This window comes from Cetorhinus maximus, chromosome 21 (genome assembly GCF_964194155.1).
Source record: "Cetorhinus maximus chromosome 21, sCetMax3.hap1.1, whole genome shotgun sequence".
In the NCBI taxonomy this organism is placed as follows: Eukaryota; Metazoa; Chordata; class Chondrichthyes; order Lamniformes; family Cetorhinidae; genus Cetorhinus; species Cetorhinus maximus.
Genome location: NC_135899.1, coordinates 4,582,636 through 4,605,375, shown reverse-complemented (window position 1 = coordinate 4,605,375; position 22,740 = coordinate 4,582,636). Strand labels below are relative to the sequence as shown.

Genomic DNA, 22,740 nt, shown 5'->3' with positions numbered 1-22,740 from the left:
CGTTAGCAGCACGGGTTACCCCCACAGGCAGTAGAGGTAGAGCTATGGAGTTGAATGCACATGTGTAGTTGCTACTGGCTGTCTTGTGAATAAATCAAATGTTTCCACTAAGAATGTTACCAGAAGATCAACTCTATGACAAATAGGTGACGAGGTTACGCTACAACAAACTGGCGACGAGGATAAATCAGGATACATCAGGAATCGGTACTGTACCTCACCCAGCAATTGTGAGTATCAAAGTTCGTTTAAAATAACAGAAGATATTCTCATCTGAAAGTTTGGTAGAATCAGTCCCTTTGAGCCAGCCACGGGCAATTGGTCTCAGTATATAGCACATCTTGCATTCTTCTTTCAAGCAAACAAAATCATGGGGGAAGAGAAGAGGCGAGTGATCCTCTTGAGTACTTGTGGGAGCAAAACCTATAGTTTGATTCAACGCTTGACAGCCCACACATTTGAAGACTTTTGGTGAACTAGTGGACCTCATTAAGGGACGTTTTCAACCCAAGCCCTCAGTCACGGTGCAGAGGTACAGATTCAATTCATGAAATAGAGCCTTGAGTAAGACAATTGCTAGCTATGTGGTAAAGTTAAAACAATTGTTGGAAGATTGCGATTTCGGTCAGACATGCTCAGAGTTCGTTCGGTGTGTGGCGTGAAGGAAGACATTATTCAGCGAAGAATGCTGGCTGATGTGAATCTTGATTTTAAGAAGGCATTACAAATAGCGCTGGCCTTGGAAAGCGCTATAAAGGATTCACAAGCAATTTAAAGGGTGCAAAATGGCACTGTACTCCAAATTGCGTGGGAACAGTCAGCCAAAAGTGGTGCGAAAAAATGGGAAGCAGCACCCGCTAACCAAAAATTCAGAAGAAATAGCTCAACAACTAACTCGAAGAACAACTTTAATCAATGTAGAAACAATCAGTCTTCAAGCAATTGGCAATTTAAGAAAGTAGAATGTTATTTTTGTCATAGTGGTGGAGAAATATGAGACAGTGCAAAGTGATATTTAAACAGGCTTACAATCAACAATTGAAGTCCAATGAAGTCTACAGTGTAGAAGAGCCTGAAACAACAAATTCTGATATTTATTCATTATTTAAGTTGGGAAGATAGAGCCAATATTTGTTACAGTGTTACACGCGAATGGTAATCCATTAAAAATGGAAGTAGACACAAATGGAGCTTCTACCACTGTAATTGGTGAACATACTTTTAGATATTTAAATCATGGTGAACATCAATTAAATTTGGAACAAATATCTGCCAAGTTGAAAACATACACAGACAAAGAAATCGAAGTAAAAGGTACCAGCAGAGTAACTGTTCATTATAGAAACCAAATGGCACAGCTACCAGTGTTGGTGCCAAGAGACAGAGGACCAAGCCTTCTAGGGCGAAATTGGTTAAGGGAAGTCAAAGTTGATTGGCCACTGAGACTTCAAAAGGAAGCTGGAAATGTTCCTGCCTTGAAAAAGGAGTGTGTAAGGACTCAACAACCTGAAGAAATGCAGACTACCTTAAACCAAAACATAGAAGAAAAGCAGAAGAAGCTCAAGGAGATCCTGCTTAATGACAGAGTTCAAGACGAAATGAGCAACCTTTACAAGGAAAAGGAAAACCTGTTGAAAGATCCTCGCACACTACAAGGTTCCCTCAGGTCCAAATTTGTACCTCTGGAAAAGTACGAAGAGAAGCAGAAAGAATTCTCTGAACAAACTGAAAAACCAGTTGGCAGAGAAGATGCAGCAATGCTCAAGTTTCCAGGAAGCAGCCAACAAATATCAAAAAAAAAAGGAAGAGCTGAAGAATCAGCTAAATGAAGCCAAAAAGCAAAAGTCAGGGAACTTTCCAAGAGGTGAGCAGATACTGACGTTTTGGGAGACTCAGCCACTGAACTCAGACAAGTTGAGATTGCATCTGAGAGAAGTCTGGCCGACAGTGAAGTCAACAGGAAGGCCGAGACTGAAATCAGTGGTAGAAAGAATGAGACAAAAAGGAAAAATGTTCCGAAAAAGCAATAAGCTTTTAAGGTGGGCATGAAGAAGTTAACAGGGGATTCGTTGGAGACCAAACTTGCTCACTTTCTCTTTCACTACAGAACGGCCCCCACGTGACGACAAGAGCAACACTGCAGAATTGTTGATTAGGACAAGACTGAGCCTAATACTTCCAGATTTGGAGGGGAAGATGGAAAAGTGTCAAGGAAACCAAAAAGCGACATGTGACTTACTGTTGTCAAAGCAGTATATGTAAAGAATTTCCGTGGTGGACCAAAATGGTTACCCGGTAAAGTAAGCTCAGTGACCGGACCATTATCATACCACGTGGAAGTAGAAAGCAGGATCACCCGTAAGCATGTGGATCATTTAAGAAAAAGAGAGATACCACAACAAGGTGTTGTACCATCTGTAACCACCACTGAACCAGTGTTTCCTGTTGAAGATGCTCAACTAAGGACAGACATATCTCATGTCTCTATCAGAGTGGGAGACACTGAACTGCCAGTGCCCACTGAGGTACCTGATGTTAATGCAGTTCCAGAGAATGTGGTCCCTAAACAAAGAATTTGAAGTCACGGAGTTGTGACTTTCCACACAGGTCAAGGAACCACCTGAAAGACTGAACTTGTAAATCTCATGACTTGTGTAAATATTGTAATGTCATGAGATAAATATACTTGTAAATAAAAAATGTACAGCAAAGTTAAAGGGGGAGGAATGCATAATTATAGTTTTGTTAAGTGTTGGACTGTAGCTTTAAGAATGGTCCGGTGAGGTAAGATCACATAATCTGTGTAAACCAATGTGTTAGCAGCACCGGTTATCCCCACAGGCAAATTAGATAATGAGGGGATACTTGAAATTTTTATCAGAAACAATTGTTTATAAAGGCCACAATCCTCTAAAGTTACTGGACAAATTTTAAGACAAAGTGCAAGGCTATTCAGACGGAGTTTATTACTACATTTAATCTACAGGTAATACATGTCACTGGACAAGGCAATCTGTTTGCACGTGCGTTATGAAAAGCTTGAAGCTTAAAGGATAAACCGGACATTTTAAAATCTGGACACTGAATTGGAATGATTTCTGCTGATACCAAGGATTTGTAAATATATTATGTTAATGCATGCAACTGGTAATGTAAGAGTGTAAGTATGTAGTTAAGTATCAGAGATTTAAAAAATGAATCTGTCTTTTAGAATTATGATGGCTCATTTTTTGATCAGGAGGGGGTATCTTGAAGAGATTAATGTCTATAATGTTATTGGAAATTATTTTTAAATAGAGTTCAGTGGTGTCTGTATGTGTGTATCTTAAGTGGATTAAAGCCAGCTGGTCTAGAGGTTTTAATGTAAGGAAAAAAGTGGGTTTGAAATGGTAAGTAGATACCCATGGGGACATTTAGAAACATAGGTGTCAAGCGGGAAAATAGCATTTTTAAATAAACCATTCAAAAGAATAGGTGAAATCTTGCACCTAGCTGGAAAACACCAAGCATTGTATTTATTTTTCAAGCTTACTAATAAAGTTATACGAAGAGGTAAAATTAAAAACCTAATAATACAATGGAAAATTTATATTCAAAGAGAAAGGTATGTAAAAAGGAGAAAGGTAATTGTATGTAAGGTAGAGGCATTTTAAGATCCAACAAGTGTGAGAAGCCTCAAACTGTTGTCTGCAAGGACACAGGGCTGAAAGAAACACATTTTAAATGTGTCTGTCCAGGGTGTGCTCTGCCATGTGTCTTGAAAATCTATGAGTTTTACTATTTCCTTAACAGGGGTGTAACTGAAAGTCAGATTAATTAGGGGATTTTAGTAGTTATTATAGTAGTAATTTTGTAGACATATGTATGTGCTTACAATTTTTGTGTTAATAAATGTTGAATTTAGTTTTATAAAAAATCTCTTGAGGCTCAGTGGTCTTATTACCACTGAATTCAAAGCCTGCATCTTGAAATATACAAATTGCAAAATTGGGTTATGACAGTTGTTTCAAGTTTGCCTCTGTGATTTGAAAAACTCAGCCTTTATCATCAGCTGTGTCATAATACCAAGTGAAACTTGGCCAGGCTATCACAACAATTTTACAATTTCTATTTATTATAAGAAGGTTTGTGCACAAAAGTCAGAAGTAAAGAGTCAATGACCACCTTTAGAGATTTTAAAAACTATATTACAATGTTTATTAACAGAAGAAAAGAAAACTTAAACACAGAAGATTTCTGTTACATAGTTACATTTATTTTTATAACAGTTCACCAAGACTCCTAATTACACACCCCTTTCAGGCAACAATCCAGAATAGATTATTAATCTATAAAACATCCAGCAAGATTGCCACAAGCTCCCACTGTTGCTATAAAGTGAGGTATTTCACTGCTTCTCTCTCCCTCTTACTTGACAGTAAAACTTCAAAGGCTTTTAAAACAACCTTGTTTCTATTCAAGATTAGGATGATTACTGTATTTGATAGACATTAAAACTTGACCTTGGGGATACACAGCACAAATTCAAAATTGCAGAGGACACAAACTTGGAAGTGTAGTAAAAAGTGAGGAAGGTAGTAATAGACTTCAAGAGTACATAAACTGGCTAGTACAATGGGTGGAAACATGACAAATGAAATTCAATGCAGAAAATTTAAAGATGATGCATTTTAGTCTCTAGAATGAGAAGAGACCACAGGGTCATGAGAAATAGGAGCAAATGTAGGTCATTCAGATCATCAAGCCTGCTATGCCTTGGTTACGACACAGCAGTTGGTAAAGGCTGAGTTGTTTAAATCCCAAAGGGAATTTGAAAATAAAGGTTATGACAGTTGTTCAATTGGTATGTTTGAGATGCAGCTCTGAATTCAGGAATAAAATCACCAAGCCTCATGGTTTTTTATATAAAATTAAATTAAACACTTACTAATTTAACAACAAATTAAACACAAATACATATCTACAAATTACTACCATAATAACTTTTAAACAAATCACCAAATTAATCACTCCCAGGTAAATCTTCACCAAGGCAACAGTAAGCCACAGACTTTAAGCCAACACTAGACAAAGCACACTTGACCCTTCAAATTCAAACTGAGGTTCCTTTGCAGACACAGTGGTTGGAGGCATACAGGTGGTTAGGTTTTAAATGCCTCTGCCTTACACACACAAACTCCTTTCTGTTTCTACCTCGCTTCCCCTTTGAATGTAAATTCTCATTGTATCACTCAGTCTTTGAACTTCAGCCCTTCAAATAATAAAACCCCTTTCATAGCACCAATTTTATTCGTAAGGTGAAAAATTACACACATTATTTGACTTCTTCGAGCTAGGTGCAAGATTTTCCCCCTGTTCTTTTTGATAGTCTATTTAACAAATGCAATTTGTTACAACAACTTTACCTTAAGTTCCTTACTGTTCAACATCTCAAGGCTACTATACATCAAAGCACCCAGACTAACTGCCTTTAATACAATTAAGACACACACATAGACACAGACCCCCACTAGAATTCAATTTAAAAAATATATAATTTCCAACAACATTATGCACATTGATATCACTTCATGACAGCCATTCAATAAGATCATGGCTGATCTGATTGTCGCCATAATTCCCCTTTCCTGTCTGCCCCCCACGTCCCCCACCCGTCCTCCCCCCACCCCCCCCCCCCCAACCATAGCCCTTGACTCTCTTGTCTCTCAAAAATCAGTCCAACTCAGCCTTGAATATATCCAATGACCCAGCCTCCACTGTGGTAGAGAATTCCAAAGACTGATATCTCAGAGAAGAAATTCCTCATTTCCATCTTAAATAGGACATCTCTTACTTTTAGACTGTGCCCCCTAGTGCTTGATGCCCCCACGAGGGGAGTCATCCTCTCAGCATCTACCCTGTCAAGCCTTCTCAGAATCTTTTATGTTTCAGTAAGATCATCTCTCACTCTTCTAAACTTCATTGAGTAGAGACCCAACCTGCTCAACCTTTCCTTATAAGATCACCCCTCCATCCCAGGAATCAGCCTAGTGAAACTTCTCTCAACTGCTTCCAGTGCCAGTATATCCAGTCTCCTGTTTCCTGTTTCCTTCACAAAAATCTAGCACATTAATTCTATTTCTCTCTAAATATGTCAGGTAGCATTGAGTATTTCCGGCATTTTACTTTTTAAAAAAAATATTCCTTTGCAGGATGTGGGCATCGCTGGCTAGACCAGTATATAGTGCCCATATCCAATTGCCCTTGAAAAGGTGGTGGTGAGCTGCCTTCTTGAACCACTGCAGTCCATGTGCTGTGTGCACACCCACAGTGCTGTTAGGGAGAGGGTTCCAGGATTTTGACCCACTGACAGTAAAGGAATGGTGATGTGGTTCCAAATCAGAGTGGTGAGTGGCTTGTGTTACAAAACACAAATACTTACCTTAAGCTGGACCCAGAGCTCAGGACTCCAGTTCCCGGCGGGCCACGGGTCTCCGCATGCACCGGCCGAGATATTAGTCGCACATGTGCAGTTAGTGTTTTTTGTTCTTGTTATGACATTGCAGATGATGCCAAGTGGACCACATCCTACAGGGAAACTTGGCCAGACTAGCAGAGTGGTTTTGCAATTTGTATTTATTATGAGATGTGTGCACTGAATTCAGAAGTAATGAGTCTACTAACAGCTTTAGAAATTTTAAAAGTGAAATTAAAATATTTGTTAACAAAAGAAAAGATTTCAAGCACATGCATAAAACTACAATTAGTTAATACTATAACAAACCCTAAAATTCCTAATCCACCTCACTTCCAATTACACACCCCCTTTAAGGCAACAGTCCAAAATAGATGTTAAGTTTAAAAAGCAAGTCAGCAAGTTACCATAATACCCACTTAACAGAGGAATTCCAAAAGCTTGTCTCCAACGTCAGTTGTTGAACACAGCAGACTTTTGCAAAAATGGCTGGAGGCTTCCCAAAGGTTGTTTCACACACTCCTGTTAGATCGCATATGCACACCCCACCACCACTGCCCACAACATAGCCTTTCATTCCCCTTTATACATGTTTCTTTCTCTTTAATCTGTAAATTCTATTGTTACATATGTCTTTGCAACTTTACCTTTCCCATAATATAAAAATCTTTCCTGTTGTCAATACTGTCAGTAGCCTTTGGGAAAAATAAACACACTGCTTGACCTTGCTTATCTGCCAAGGTTTAAACATCCTAATATTCCTTTGAAATCCAAGCAACTCCTTCAGTTATCTAAAAATGCAAGTTTCCTTCACACCTTACATGCTAAGACAGCATCCATTTCTATTCATTAGACAGAACCAGCTACACTCACACCCATAAACCTACTTTACAATAAACCAGAATATTATGAAAATTATTAGACTTTCGTAACAGTTCTTCAGGCTGAGAACCAGCCCTGTGCACATGCACATAAGAAAACGAAGCAAAGAAGTGAAATGGCGCGAAACTTCAGGTCAGGTGACCTGAATCGAGGTGCCATTGCAGAGTTTGTCCCAAGGAAAATGACATGGGGAGGGGGGTCAGGGAGAAGGTACTAAACCAAGAAGAAAGTCCTAACCCAGGGAGTGGGACAGAAAGGTCCCACAAGACAGTCCCAGACAGAGACAAAGACAGGGGTCAGAAAGAGGTCTCAGAACTCAAGTTGAAAGAAAGGAAAAAAGAAATAGGCTGTGAATTAAAGACAGAGCTTCAGGGAGCAGATTTGAAGCAAAGCTTTTTTTTCATTCATTTATGGGATGTGGGTTTTGCTGGCTGGGCCAGCATTTATTGCCATCCCTAGTTGCCCTTGAGAAGATGATGGTGAGCTGCCTTCTTGAAACACTGCAGTCTGTGTGGTGTAGGTACACCCACAGTGCTGTTAGGAAGGGAGTTCCAGGATTTTGACCCAGCGACAGTGAAGGAACGGCGATATATTTCCAAGCCAGAATAGTGAGTTACTTGGAGGGAACTTCCAGGTGGTGGTGTTCCCATCTACCTGCTGCCCTTGTCCTTCTACATGGTAGTGGTCATGGGTTTGGAAGGTGCTGTCAAAGAAGCCTTGGAAAATTCCTGCAGTGCATCTTTTCGATGGTACACAATGCTACTACTGTGCTTCAGTGGTGGAGGGAGTGAATGTGGTGCCAATCAAGTGGGTTACTTTGTCCTGGACAGTGTCAAACTTCTTGAGTGCTGTGGGAGCTGCATTCATCCAGGCAAGTTGGGAGTATTCCATCATACTCCTGAATTGTGCCTTGTAGATGATGGACAGGCTTTGGGGAGTCAGGAGGTGAATTACTCGTTGCAAGATCCCTAGTCTCTGACCTACTGTTGTAGCCATAGTATTTATATGGTTAGTCCAGTTCAGTTTCTGGCAATGGTAAACTCCAGGATGTTGATAGTGGGGAATTCAGTGATGGTAATGCCATTGAACAGCAAGGGGAGATGGTTGGATTCTCTCTTGTTGGAGATGGTCATTGCCTGGCACTTGTGTGGCATGAATGTTACTTGCCATTTGTCAGCCCAAGCCTGGATATTGTCCAGGTCTTCCTGCATTTGGACATGGACTGCTTCAGTATCTGAGGAGTCGCAAGTGCTGCTGAACATTGTGCAATCATCAGGGGACATCCCCACTTCTGATCTTATGATGGAAGGAAGGTCACTGATGAAGCAGCTGAAGATAGTTGGGCCGAGGGCTTGACAGAAGCCCTGAAAACCTGAAGTGGCAGCCAAAGTTTGTGACCCCTTACTGCAGGCCTTTTGCAGCAGTGGTGTTCTGCTTGGCACAGCCGAAGATCTGAAATTACACTTGGAAGGTGAAGCTTGAGTGTACGCGGAGATCTAAGGGAAAGGAATCTTGGAAGGCAAGATTAAAACTATGGAGGTGGATCCTGGTTGCAGATGCCCAACTGGAGGTGATGTTTGAAGGGAATTCCAAGGCAAGTTCTTTGAACATGGGAATTGGAAGCCCTTGTGAGAAAGACAGAGTTTCAGTGAGACTGGTTGGCTCACGATGTGACAAGTATCTGGGTGGGTTGTTGAGGAATCTATGGAATCTGCTTGGGTCACATCTGTCATTTACTTTGGAGTGTAGTGTGTCTGACCACAGCTCGCCTGTTAATCCACATGTACCTCATAGTTACCCTCAGGAGTAAAAGATAGATATTTTGAATTGTTTTATCTTTCTGAATTTGTGTGACCGGGATTGTACATGCTCTCTGGTGTCGGACGCGTCTGGTGGGACAAAATGGGGAATGAGAAAGATCAAATAAATAAAAGATATAAGAAATATAAGACAGAAAGAGAGTGTGTGAACAATGTGAATACGGATGGAAATGGAAACATGAAAAATCAGCAAAGCAGATGAAACTCCAGTGACTTTGGGAGACTAGTGGAAAAGTAATGCAGTTTGACACCAAGGATACAGATTATCTGGTAAGACTGACCTGACAGGGGATCCTGTAAATACCAAGGCATCCATCACACAGGGAGCAATTACAGCCAGAGGGGAAATGACAGCTATAGTTAATATCTGAAGTTGTTTGTATTAAAGGCACAGAGTTGCAGAGAGCCTCGTTAGACAGCTCAATGTGCTTTAATTAGCGACTCACAGCCTGTCTGTCATCTCTGAGCTGATAGATTTTTCTGTTGAAAATTACCCTGCATGTCGGAGAAATTTCAGGGCCCAATCTCACACTGACGGGAACCATGAAGACATCCAAATCCAAAATTAGAGTTTTTAATCGCAGATTTCCCGTGTGGAATGGGAAACAGGGCCACACCTCATGGATCAGCCACATCTGGCACCAAACAAGCTCACTCCCGGGTAGATTTTAGTTTGTGCCCACAGATGATTTGATTTCAGTTTTGCTTGTGGTTCATTTTCCCTTCAGACTCACAAAGATTCCCAATAGATTGAACAATTGTTTCCAAAAACTCCCTGATTTCCCTTCAGGTTCCGGCACTTTAAACGAATTCCCTTCTGCAGTTAAGGGGACAAACTCTCTTTCTGGTGTGATTGTTGATTCAGCTGCTGCACATTCCTGCATTTATTTATTCCGTTTTTGTTTCCGATTTGCACCATCTGTAGTACTCTGTGTGTTTTTATTGATATCGGCGGAGTGTCAGAGGGGAGCTGCTCGGATTAACCTTCAGAGGGTAAAGTCGGTGTTCAGGATCACTCTCTGAAAAGTTCATTGAGAGTAGAAATTCCGCAACATGTATAAAATATTATTTTTCTTAAGCAGGAGACAGCGCCACTATCCGCAGGGCTGACTTTTTGGAACTTAAATGTAAAGTTTATTTACAGGCCGAACAAGGCGACTTCCTCCTTTTGTCTCTTTCCTGTCAGTGTGTTTGACTCTGTTTTCTGTATAAAATTCCCTCTCCCCCTGTCCCCTTATACAGATAGATCACTCCCCCAGCAAATAAAGAATATTGGGGACTTACCTCTTACTTTCGGACTTTCTAATCGAAGATTTTTCACATCTTTTCACCAGATCTGTAAGGAGAGAGAGAAGTCACAGCAGCTAGCCCCTAGGAGCTTTCACTTTCGAATGAATCACTCATTCCTAATAAGGTGCTTAGCAGGTCTCATGGTCTGTTTGAAGTAACTCTTAAGGAGGCATTGTCACGCTGGTATCACCAAGATAAAAAAAACCCTGAAAAACTCATTTTAGAGGAATAGTTAATGAAATCAAACTCATACAAAAGTTTGAGTAAATTAAATCATAAAATTATTTACAGTTTTAACTTTTTTATCCTTTCCTGGAATATGGGCATCATTGGCATTTGTGCCCATCCCCAATTGCCCCTGAGAAGTTGGCAGTGAGACAACTGAGTGGTTTGCTACTTCAGAGGGTTTAAGAGTCAACCACATTGCTGTGGATCTGGGGTCTTATATAGGCCAGGCCAGGTAAGGATGGCAGATTCCCTTCCAAAAAGGACATTAGTGAACCAGGTTGTTTTTACAAAAAGTCATGGTCATCATTACTGAGATTAGCTTCATATTCCAGATTTTATGAATTTAATTTAAACTCTGCTAGCTACTGTCCCCAATTAATTAGCTAGGGCCAAGATAAAAGCTTCATGCTCTAATCTGGACCAGGAAAAAGTTATAAATTTCCACCCCTCCATTACCTTCACATGCTCCATCTCTGACACTTCCCGTCACTTCCTTGACCTCTCTGTCTCCATTTCTGGTGATAGACTGTCCACCAATATTCATTACAAGCCCACCGACTCCCACAGCTACCTCGACTACAGCTCCTCACACCCCGCTTCCTGTAAGGACTCCATCCCATTCTCTCAGTTCCTTCGCCTCCGTCACGTGTTCTGATGATGCCATCTTCCAAAACGGCGTTTCTGACATGTCTTCCTTCTTCCGTAACTGAGGTTTCCCACCCACTATGATTGATAGGGCCCTCAACCGTGTCCGACCTATCTGCTACGCCTCTGCCCTCACCCCTTCTCCCCCCCCACCCCCCCCCCCCCCCCCCCACCACCACCCCCCCCCCACCACTCCCAGGACCATGATAGAGCCTCCCTTGCCCTCACTTTTCACCTCACCAGCCTCTGCATTCAAAGGAATATCCTCCGCCATTTCCACTAACTCCAGCAGGGTGCCACCATTAAACATTTTTCCAGGCCCAGACAAGAGCAGGAAGCGGCGCCGAAACAGTCATTGATGTATCGAAAAAAGAGTTGTGGGAGGAGGCCTGAATAGGACTGGAACAAGGAATGTTCCATATACCCCATAAAGAGGCAGGCATAACTGGGGCCCATGCGGGTACCCATAGCCACACCTTTTATTTGGAGGAAATGAGTCAAGTTAAAGGAGGAATTGTTCAGTGAGAGAACAAGTTCAGCCAGACGGAGAAGTGTAGTGGTGGATGGGTGGATGGGGACTGTTCCGCCCTCTGTCCAAGGAAGAAGCAGAGAGCCCTCAGACCATCCTGGTGGGGGGTGGAGGTGTAGAGGGATTAGACATCCATGGTGAAGAGGAGGCGGTTAGGGCCAGGGAACAGGGAATTGTTGATATGACGTAGGGCATCAGGGGAATCGCATATGTCGGTGGGAAGCGACTGAACAAGAGGGAGGATGGAGTCAAGGAAGAAATGAGTTCCATGGGGCAGGAAGAGGCTGACACAATCGGTCTACCGGGACAGTCCTGTTTGTGGATTTTGGAGAGGAGGTAGAAGCAGGCTGTCTAGGGTTGGGAGACTATGAGGTTGGAAGTTGTGGAGGGAAGATCTCCAGGGGAGATGAGGTCAGTGACAGTCCTGGAAACAATGGCTTGATGTTTGGTGGTGGGGTCATGGTAGAGCGAGAGGTAGGAGAAGTGTCTGAGAGTTGGTGCTCAGCCTCTATGAGGTAGAGGTCAGTACGCCAGACAACAACAGCACCACCCATGTCAGCAGGTTTGATAACAGTCAGGGTTGGACCTGAGAGAACGGAGTGCAGCAAGTGCAGAAGGAGGCAGGTTAGAGTGGGTGAGAGGAGCAGAGAAATTGAGACAGCCGATGTCACGCTGACAGTTCTCAATGAAAAGATCAAGAACAGGTAAGAGGTCAGAGGGAGGGGTCCAGGTGGAGGGAGAATACAGGAGGCGGGAGAAAGGATCCGTTGAATGGACCAAGAAGTGGAAAGTGAGTTCAGTATCATGCCGAGCCCGAAGTTCGTTGAGATGAGGGCATAGGGTATGAAACTGAGTTCTTTGCTGAGTACTGAACATTCAGCATCAGAGGGTATGGTGAATACATGGCAAGGGCTGGGATTGGAAGACAGGGTGGGGTCAGAGAGATGGGAAGAGATGGAGAGTACCGGGTAGGTATTGGTATCAATGAGTTGTTGGAGCTTGCGATCCTTAGCATCTGAAAGGAAGAGACAAAATTTCTTGTTAAGGCGTCGGATGAGACAAAAAATGAAATGAAACTGGGGATAAGGACAGCTTTGAGATCGGGTGAGTCAGTGCTGCTGGGGGGAGAGGTCGTGTGTACATATGGCAGTGCATGGCACTGAGTGTGGATCTCAGGATGTGGTGAGAACAGCAGTCCGAGGAACGTTGTATGTCCCAGAGATACCTGTAATCCTGGGTGGATTCGAAACATGAGGGATGGAACTTCAGTTGGAATCCATGTGGGGTAAGTTGGAGATGGAGACAGTCACTGAGGATGGAAATATGACTGTGAAAGCAAGTTTTGGTAAACACCATGTCAAACACCAGGAGGGAAATGGAAAGCAATGAAGGTGAACAGGGCAAAAGAGACAAATGGAAATCCTGTCAGAGAGAAGAGCAGTATTTCTTCAAGGTAGGCATTCCTAGAAGAGAGGTGGCAGTGAGTTAAACACTAAGATAAAAGCAAAATACTGTGGATGCTGGAAATCTGAAACAAAAACAGAAAAAGCTGGAAAAACTCAACAGGTCTAACAGCATCTGTGGAGAGAAAAACAGAGTTAACGTTTTGAGTCTGTATGACTCTTATTCAGAGCAAAAGAGAAGTAAAATGTGATGAAATTTATACTGTTTAAGATGGTTGGAGCAGGTGAAACTGGATAGAAGGCTAGCGATAGGTCGGGGCAAAGGAGAGATTGACAAAGATGTCATGAACAAAAGAACAAAGGGGGTAGTGGTAGTGGTAAGGGCTAAAGGAGGTGCTGATAGTGGCATTAAGGTAAAAAAACAAATGTGATAATAGCAGGGCAAGGATAAGCACTCTGAAAAGAACAACATGAACAAGTGACAGATAGCCCATGTGGGGGTGGGTGGGGGGAGGGGCCGGTGATGGGGAAAAAAGATCTAAAATAGGATAAATGGTGGGGATAAAACAATGAATAAATGAATAAAAATGAAACTAAATAAAAATAAAAATAAGTGGACAAAAAATTAAAAGTAAAAATAAAAAGGAGTATTGAAAAAAGGGGATAAAAAAGTGGGTGAGGATAGAGGAGAGAGTTCATAGTCTGAAGTTGTTGAACTCAATGTTAAGTCCGAAAGGCTGTAAAGTGCCGAATCGGAAGATGAGGTGCTGTTCCTCCAGTCTGTGTTAGGCTTCAGTGGGAACATTGCAGCAGGCCAAGGATGGACATGTGGGCTTGAGAGCAGGTTGCTGTGTTGAAACGTCAAGCGACAAGAAGGTCTGGGTCATGCTTGCGGACAGACCGAAGGTGTTCCGCAACAGTCACCCAGTCTGCATTTGGTCCCTCCAATGTAGAGGAGACTACATTGGGAGCAGCGAATGCAGTAGACCAAATTGAAGAAGGTGCAAGTAAAGCGCTGCTTCACCTGAAAGAGTGTTTGGGCCTTTGGACAGTGAGGAGGGAGGAGGTAAAGGGGCAGGTGTTGCACCTTCTGCGATTGCCATGGGAGGGGGATGAGGTATTGGGGGTGATGGAGGAGTGGACCAGGGTGTCCCAGAGGGAACGTTCTCTACGGAATGCCGGCAGAGGATTGAGGGGAAGATGTGTTTGGTGGTGGCATCATGCTGGAGTTAGTGGAAATGGTGGAGATGATCCTTTGAATGTGGAGGCTGATGGGGTGAAAGGTGAGGACAAGGGGGAGCCATATCATGGTTCTGGGAGGTAGAAGAAGGTGTGAGGGCAGAGGCGTGGGAGATGGGTCAGACACGGTTGAGGGCCCCGTCAACCACAGTGGATGAGAAACCTCAGTTAAGGAGGAAAGAAGACATGTGAGAAGCAGTGTTTTGGAAAGTGGCATCATCAGAACAGATGCGACGGAGGCGAAGGAACTGAGAGAATGGGATGGAGCCCTTACAGGAAGCAGGGTGTGAGGAACTGTAGTCAAGATAGCTGTGGGAGTCACTGGGCTTGTAATGAATATTGGTGGACAGTCTATCACCAGAAAAGGAGACGGAGAGGTCAAGGAAGGGAAGGGAAGTGTCGGAGATGGATCATGTGAAGGCGATGGAGGGTGGAAATTGGAAGCAAAATTGATGAGTTTTCAAGGTCCAGAGGAGAGCACAAAGTGGCACTGAAACAGTCATTGGTGCTCTGAAAAAGAGTTGTGGGAGGGGGCCTGAGTTGGACTGGAACAATGAATGTTCCACACACTCCATAAAGATACAGGCATAACTGTGGCCCATGCAGGTACCCATAGCCACAGCTTTAATTTGGTGGAAGTGAGATAAGTTTAAGGAGAAATTGTTCAGTGAGAGAACAAGTTCAGCCAGACGGAGGTGGATGGGGATTGTTCGGGCCTCTGTTCAAGGAAGAAGCAGAGAGCCCTCAGACCATCCTGGTGGGGAATGGAGGTGTAGAGGGATTGGACGTCCATGGTGAAGAGGAGGCGGTTAGGGCCAGGGAACTGGAAATTGTTGATATGACGTAGGGCATCAGAGGAATCGCAGATGTAGGTGGGATGTAAGATTTTGCTTATATCTGCAGCCTCCTTATGTCCTCTTCGCAACTTACTTTCCAACCTATCTTTGTGCCACCTGCAAATTTAGCTATCATGCCATCGCTCTCCTCATCTATGTCATTGATGTAGATTGTAAAAAGTTGGGATCCCAGCACAGACCCCTGCAGAACTCCACTCGTCACATCCTGCCAACCAGAAAAAGACCCATTAAGTATACTCTGTGTTTTCTTTCAGCCAGCCAATCTTCAATCCAGGCCAGTATGTTACTCCCTACACATGAGCTTTTATTTTCTGTAATAACCTTTGATGTGGCACCCTATCAAAAGCCTCCCGGAAATCCAAGTACAGTATGTTTACAAGCTCCCCTTTATCCACAACGCATGTTATTCCTTCAAAAAACTCCAATAAATCAGTTAAACATGATTTCCCTTTCACAAAGCCATGCTGACATTTCCCGATTTACCTGGGCTTTTCTAAGTGCCCAGCTATAACCTCCATAATGATCGATTCTAACAATTTACCCATGACAGACGTCAAGCTAACTGGCCTATGGTTCCCTGTTTTCTGCCTCTCTCCCTTCTTGAATAGAGGGGTTATATTTGCTACTTTCCAGTCTGATGGAACCTTTCCAGAATCTAGTAAATTTTGGAAAGTTAACACCAACACATCTACTACCTCATGAGCCACCTCTTTTAAGACCCTAGAATGTAGTCCATCAGGACCCGGAGACTTGCCAGCCCATAGTTCCATCAGTTTGCTCAGTCCAGCTTCCCTCATGATTACAATTTCACCAAGTTTCTCTGTCCCTTTCGCCTCCTGATGTATAGCTATTCCTAAAATGCTTTTTGCATCCTCTGTAGTGAACGCAGAAGCAACATAGAAGCTCCCTTCCGAACAGCACTGTGGGTGTGCCTACAACACATGGACTGCAGCGGTTCAAGAAGGCAGATCACCACCACTTTCTCAAGGGTAATTAGGGATGGGCAATAAATGGTGGCCCAGCCAGCGAAGCCCACATCCCTGAATGAAAAAAAAATGTTCATTTCTTCTGCAATTTCCTTATTATCTACTATTAACTCCCCACTGTGACTCTCTGGAGGGCCAATACTCACTTTACTTATTCTTTTCCTTTTTAAATACCTGTAGAGTCACTTGATATCTGTGTTTACATTTCTAGCTAACTTCCTCTCATACTCCAATTTATTTCTCCTGATTAACCTTTTCATCATTCACTGCCATTCTTTATATTCTGACCAATCATCTGTCCTGCCACTCATCTTTGTGCAGTTTGATGCTTTTTCCTTAAGTTTGATGCTCAATGCTCCTTTAGTTAACCATTATTAGGAAGAAAGACAGAAACTTGCATTGATAACTCGGGACATTCCAAAATCCTTTTTTTTTTAAAATTCTTGCACAATTAACATTCCATTTGAAAATACCACCTATGATAATGTAGCACTCCTTTAGCATGTCACTGAAAATATACAAAATGGGAATGTCGTCTGTGCTCAGACAGCCAAGAATCTCTTGTAAGGTCACAGGGATGAAGCACCTGGTAAAATACTACAGAGCAGTGAGGGTAGGATGAGGAAAAACTAAGACATTGGATGTACTGAGATTGTCTTTAATTGCACCAAGTCTTGGGAATATTGAGGTGTATCAGTCAAGAGGGTTCAATCCAACTCTGTTGAGTTAACCCATCACATTCAGCAAATAATATCCAAAGTAAAGCAGGTTCTTGGATTTCTGAGGAGGAATCTTTGGTTTTGCAACAAAAGATTCAGAGTTATAGCTTAGCAAACATTTGTCCAATCCTAGAGTACGCAAAAATAATAGCAAAATACTGTGGATGCTGGAAAAACTCAGCAGGTCTGGCAGCGTCTGTGGAGAGTAAGAAACAGAGTTAACGGGCTGGTATTTTGGATGGCGCGCCGATGGTGGGTCTCGCACCCCGAAGTCGGCGGCGTTCTGACTTTCAGGTTCGCCATGCTCAAACACGCAATTATACACTAATTGCCGCCAATTAGCAGCAAGGGCAGGTGACAGATAGTCTTCCCGCCCAATGCATTCTGGAATGTGGGAGTTAGGCACTGAAACTCGCTGCTGTGACCAGGAACCAAATCAAACCAGCCACTTAAAGGGCCCCCAGTCAATGTTCAGTGTCAGGTGAGCCCTGAAAGCGTCCTGGAGAGAAAGGGACTGTTGGCCAGAGAGGGTTCTTGTCTTTTGCAGTGTATCTAGGTAAGAAAATGATAATGATTGTTCATGTCTGACAGCCACTGGCAACCTCTCAATAAGTCACATTTGAATCATTCAGCAAGTCTACCAGCTGTAGATATTGAGGATTTGTGCATTTATGTTATCTTTCCATTCACAGATATCTGCACCATCGGAGCATGGGGAGAGTAGCTCCAGAAAGAACAAATCTGTTCCCATGTTCATGGAGATGGCGCTTGATGCGCTCCTCCATGCAATGGAGGCTAGAAGTGAGCGTCTCATTCCAAGAGGTGGCAGAGGAAGGACCGTAGGCAGATGTATGTGTGCTGCACAGGAGGAGGTGGCTGAGAAGGTCTCGAGTGTGGATGTGGTCAGGAGGAGCTGGAGTCACTGCCAGAAAAGATTCAATGTCCTTGTGTGGTTGGCAAGGGTGAGCATGGCATCAGTATGAGCAAGATGTGTCCAGTGTGGGCATATGTGAAAAGCAGCTGCAGGAGGTGTACCAGATTACCAGCTTCTCCACAGTTGCACGTCTGCACAGTCGCACAGCTTTCCTCAACCTTGCCATGGAGCATTCCAACCAGTTATGAATTATGAACCCAAAAAACTGTGGAAGCTGTAAATCTGAAAACATAAAGCAGAGAATGCTGGGGGAAGTCAGCAGGTCTGGCATCATCTGTGGAGAGGGAAATAGAGGGACTCATTTTCAGTGCTGATGCCTTCCTCAGAGCTCAGAAGAGCCACGTGTACTTGAAAGTTTAACTCGGCTTCTCTCTCCACAGATGATGCCCGACATGCTGACTTCTACCAGGTCCTCTCTGTTTAATGCAGTTGTAATTTTGGATGCCGGTTGGTTGGCATGATGACATCCTGACAGCTGATCATAGGCTCCAGCCGGCCATGCGCTCATCTGATAACGTGACTGAGACATGACAGGAGAAAATTTGAGAATGTTATTGCCAACTCTGTGCCTAATCTTCTCAAGAGAAGCCAGCCAAGAATGCCAGCGATGCTGCCACACTGATGGCAGAATCGCAAGGCTCGGGATCCTCACCCCATTTGAGGAACAAATCCTCTCCCTTGTTGACCCCTCAAGGGTCAAGGAGTAAATGCAGTGGTGAGATCGGAGGGTGGCCTGGTTCTGGTGAGATGGCAAAAGTATCATATTGGGTGACAGGGTGAAATGGTCACCATGGTTTGAAGGTGTAATGGGGAAATGCCGCTGTTTGGTTCTGGGATTGCACACTCGGGACCTTTGATAAGCGTCATCATCAGAGACTACCAGTCTTCGTTCATGGATTTATTGTTTCCATGGAGCTAATGAATGCATATCTGGCTGGGTAAAAGTGTATCTGAATCAAGGTTTAGGTGTGGCGCTTTTAGTCATGTGATACTGATGAATCAATTATGTTCCTGAGGAGAAGCATCTTCAGCACTGCCTCCATCAGAGAATAGTCAATGAGCTCAACCCTCCTCTGAGGAGCAACCCTCAGAGCGTGCACTGTCATATCCTCTCTCGCCACCCAGTGCCATCACTGATACAAGCACTTTGGCAGGGTGCAGCATGTTGGGCACGGGTACTGTATGCACTAGTGAGGGCACATCACAGTTGCAAGTGCAGGTGCTGGCGAGGTTGGTGGAGTAGGCCCTGGGCAGTCGGAGGAGTGCCTCGGGGTGAGCCAGACACTGATTCCGAGTTGGATAATGAGTCTCTGGAGCCGTCAGTAAGGTGGTAGATGCTGGATGTGCAGCATGAGGTCCTGGGAAATATGGCTGGTATACCAGAGGGGTTGTGTGCTCTGGCCTGGACTGTGGAGGTGTCCATCCAGGCTATGAGTGCAGTGATCACCCACACTTCAGAACGCTAAGTATTCACCATGGGCAGACTGGTGACTGTTCAGGAGAGACAAACTGAACTCATTTAGGGAAAGCAGTGGCTTAGTGTTATTGTTACTGGACTGCTAATCCAGGGACCCAGGGTAATGCTCTGGGGACCAGGGTTTGAATCCCATCACGACAGATGGTGGAATTTGAATTCAATAAAACCCCAGAATTAAAAGTTCAATGGTGATCATGAAAACATTGTTAATTTTCGGAAGAAGCCACCTGGTTCACTAATGCCCTTAAGGGGAGGAATCTGCTGTATGTACCTGGTTTGGCCTACATGTGACATCAGGCCCACAGCATGTGGTTTACATTTAAATGCCCTCTAAACAAAGGCAATTAGGGATGGGCAATAAATGCTGGCCTAGCCAGCAATGTACACATCCCTTGAATGAATAAAAAGAAATTATAGATGTGATTGTCAGGATGCGCTCTGACCTGCATACCATCACCCTGGCTCTAAGCTCAGGAGCAACAGGGGAACAGGGAGCTTGGTCGTCACCCAGCTTCAGGACCCTCACAGGTGGGAGGGAGGACCAACCGGTCCTGAGGGTGGGGATGAGCAGCTGCAACCTCCATCTGTGAGTTCCTCTCCTGGCACTTGTGACGGAGGCAACATCTCCGTCCAGCAGTCATTGACACAGGCACCGACCAGTGCCGCAGCGACTGGAAATTCACATGCACCTGCACAAGAGTCTCCTGAAGTGGTTGGCATCTCAAGGCCTAAAACACACAGAAGACGCCCGGAAAAGTCATCCAGGGCAAGGGAGGCGGCAGATCAGACGCCTCTCTCCAGTGCAGCTCCAGGGAGGGGCACTGCACTGGAGCACGTGTAAACATTTTTGTGATCATTCACTGTATTCAAAATGAGGGGCAGGTGGGTGAGATCTGCCATTGACAATGTGTTTTGTTTGCTAATCTTTCTCATTAAACTGCAAAGTCACATTTCCCCATCTGTGTCTGATTTCTCGTAGCTGGGAGATGTGTGACTAGTCTCTGTGGGTGAAGCTAGGATTTCCAAATTTGAGGGAGAGCTGAAGAACATTCCTGTGGGCTATTGAAGAAGTGTGGCTTGTGAGGGCCTCCGGAGTTTCTCATTGTAATTGTGAGATGGAGGGGGGTCTGTCTCCTCAATATGTTGGTGTTTGGCAGGGCTCTACACAAACCGCTGCTGTATTAAAGCTTCCCCAGAGTCACGGCCATCTGCCAGCTCTCGCCGAGGCACATTCACCGCAGCATCACCGTGTTGCCCTGCCTCATCCTCGCCTTTCCCCTCAGGTGACTGCTCCCCTTCTAGCCTCTCATAATCATCAAATGTGTCTCCTCTTGGAATAGCTATATTGTGGAGGACACAGCAGACCACAACCATCAGGGAGAGGCGAGATGAGGAGGGACTGTAATGTACCTCCTGATCTGCTAAAGCATCTGAAGTGCATTTTCAGAAGGCCAGTGGTCTGCTCCACAAGGTCCTGGTGCTGGTGTGACTGTCATTAAACCATCTCCCTCAGTGCCTGCACTGCTCACAAATGTCATGAGCCATATCTTCAAAGGATAAACCTTATCTCCCAGAAGCCAACCCTCCAATGCACTGGGTCCAGTGAAAAGCGCCGGTATTTGTGAATTCATAAGGATGTTCACATCATGACTGCTGCCGGGAAAACTGGCGCACACCTGCATGACTCGCTGTTTGTGGTCACACACAAGCTGAACATTGATTGAGTGGAAGCCCTTTCTATTGATGAATGCACAGGGCTGCCCAGCAGGAGCCTTGATGGCTACATGGGTACAATCAATCGCCCCCTGCACCCTGGGGAAACCAGCAATTGCTGCAAAGCCTCGGGCCCTCTTCATCTGGTTTCGCACATCGGTGGTGAAAGCTGTGTAATTTCTGGCCTCCGGAACATTGCATCAGTGAAGGCCTTGATGCAGTGGTGTGCAGCTGGCTGGGTTATCCCTGCCAGGTCCCCGGATGCTGCTTGAAAGGACCCTGTAGCAAAAAGGTTGAGCGCTACTGTCACCTTCAGGGTGATAGGCAGCGGTTGGCTCCCAAGGCAGTTTGGCACAATCTCTCCAGAAAGCAGCTCACAAAGGGACATGGCAGTTACCCGAGGGAGCCTCAGCCTTCTTCAGCACTCGGTTTCTGTCATCTCGAGGTAGCTGGAACGCTGCCTGTACACCCTCGGTGCTGCGTAATGTCTTTGTTCCCTGCGAGGAGCCTCTCCAGGCTCCGCCTGACCGTCCGGACGTTATGCTAATCTGTCCCCATCCAGAGGAGCTACTGCCCTCTGATCCCTCGTCCTTCTCACTCGTCTCCTCCTTCTAGTCCTCCTAATCCTCTCTCCTCCTCACTGGAGGATTTGCCTCCTACTGACACCACAATCACCATCCGTGTAGGAGAGATTACAGCACTCACCCCGGGCTGAAGGAGAGAATGGAGGTTTCCGAAGACCCCTCCCAGTGAGAGAACACTCCTTCTAAAGAAATGCAACACAAAATTCTGCAAGACCCACTTCAATGAGCACTCCCAGCAACCAGAGCCTTCTGCGCTGCAAGGCTGAGACTCTGCGCTCAGCTGCGGTTTAAAAACCTGCCCTAACAGCTGTACCACCTGTCCCTCATGGAAAAATTCATGCAGAGAAACACCTTTGACCACAAGTCCATCAGGCAGTGGTCTGCACATAACGTCTTAGAGGCCCTGTGGGAAAAGGAGATGGTGGATCCTGTGGGATGGTTCCCCGAGCAGACTGTCAAAGTCATTTGGCAGAATGCCTCATCGCCAGAACTTTCCAACAAGCACCAAGGTGTAGCTTGGCTGGTGGTGAGAAAGGCTCTCCCCATCAGATCCTTCCTACACGCCAGGAGTCTCACCCCCTCTGCACATTGCCCTCGGGGTGGCTGTGGTGGGGACGAGACCGTTGTTCACCTCCTTGTGGAATGTGCCTTTGCAAAGAAGGTCTGGAGAGAGATGCAGTGGTTTCTGTCGAGGTTCATCCCGAGCAGTTCTGTGACACAGGACTCTGTGCTCTACGGGCTGTTCCCAGGGACACACACCGAGACAAACATCAACTGCAGCTGGAGGATCATCAACTTGGTGAAAGACGCTCTTTGGTCTGCCCGAAACTTGTTGGTCTTCCAGTACAAAGAGTTGTCCCTGACTGAGTGTTGCAGACTGGCACATTCCAAGGTCCAGGACTATGTGCTGAGGGACGCACTAAAGCTTGGGGCAGCCGCCGCAAAGGCGCAATGGGGAAGGGTCACTGACTAAGACCTTG

General features: G+C 44.7%; 1 protein-coding gene across 1 annotated transcript in view; it reads right to left on the bottom strand.

The window, feature by feature from the left end:
* Positions 1-10,555, bottom strand: part of LOC144695494 (butyrophilin subfamily 3 member A3-like) — an 89,031-nt gene extending 78,476 nt beyond the window's left edge. The window contains exon 1 of the mRNA XM_078566371.1: positions 10,448-10,555. The gene's annotated coding sequence lies outside the window, so the exon portion shown is untranslated. The remainder of the gene's footprint in view (positions 1-10,447) is intronic.
* Positions 10,556-22,740: the final 12,185 nt, after the last annotated feature.